Raw genomic sequence first — 1,068 nt, forward strand, 5'->3', positions numbered from 1 at the left:
ATACAGCCTCCATACCTGGGAGCTGAGGTTTATCAGCCTCTTTAAAGGTATGTCAGCAGCTTTTGGAGCAGAACACAGCAAGTAGTGATCAAAGATATTAATAAAGGGTGGATTGATACTGAGGACACATCTGCTCAGGGTCAGCATGGGAAGGGGTTTTGGAAGCACTCACTAGGTGCCAGGCATTTCGCTAAGCACTACAGATGCCAGAGAGACTGTGATGCAGCTCTGCCCAGAAGCCCACAGCATCCCCGGGGAGGCCGCACAGAGTGAAGGCAGTCAGCTCCTCACAGGTGAGGCTGTAAAGTCAAGGTGAGGTGAAAACTGGTCACGGAAGGATGGGTTAAGGTGTCACTAGACAGCAATGAAGTGCTGCTTCCTATACCTTAAGATGGCTACTTAAAAAAAAAAAATCCAAACAAACACAAAATACATGTTGTCAAGAATGTGGCAAAATAGGAATCATTGTACATTGCTGTCGAGAATGTACATTGGCACAGCCACTGTGGACAATAATTTGGTAGTTTCCAAAAAATTAAATGGAGAACTACACTGTGATTCACTAAATCCCCGTCTAGGGCTAAAACCAAATTAACTGAAAACCAAACAAATATTTATACACACATTCCTAGAAGCATTGTTTACAATAGTCCAAAGGTGGAAACAAACCAAATATCCATCAACTGACGAATTGATAAACAAAATGTGGTATATCCATATAATCGAATATTATTCACCCACGTACAGGAAATACTGATATATACACAATACAGATGAACCTCTAAAAACATTATGGTAAGTGAAATAAGCCAGACCCACAAGGTCGCATATTGTGATAGAATTCCATTTGTACAAAGTATCTGGAATAGATACATCAAGACAACATGTGTCAGTGTTTGCTGGGGCCTGGGGGAAGGAGGAGCACATAGCAACGGCTTCATGGCATATGTGTTTTCATCATTCAATATCGCTACATAGAAGCGGTAGCTGCACAACATTGTAAAGGTTCTAAATCCCACTGAACTATACACTTTACAAGGGTGGATTTTTTTTTTTTTTTTTTTTTAG

At 40.8% G+C, this 1,068-nt stretch overlaps 1 protein-coding gene across 1 annotated transcript in view; it reads left to right on the forward strand.

Moving 5' to 3' along the window:
• CUNH1orf115 (chromosome unknown C1orf115 homolog) overlaps positions 1-1,068 on the forward strand; it is a 9,787-nt gene that overhangs the window by 1,209 nt on the left and 7,510 nt on the right. The gene's annotated exons all lie outside the window — the stretch shown is intronic.

The sequence above is a fragment of the Otolemur garnettii genome, unplaced genomic scaffold (genome assembly GCF_000181295.1).
Source record: "Otolemur garnettii isolate 467f Iridium unplaced genomic scaffold, OtoGar3 scaffold00045, whole genome shotgun sequence".
NCBI classification, from domain to species: Eukaryota; Metazoa; Chordata; class Mammalia; order Primates; family Galagidae; genus Otolemur; species Otolemur garnettii.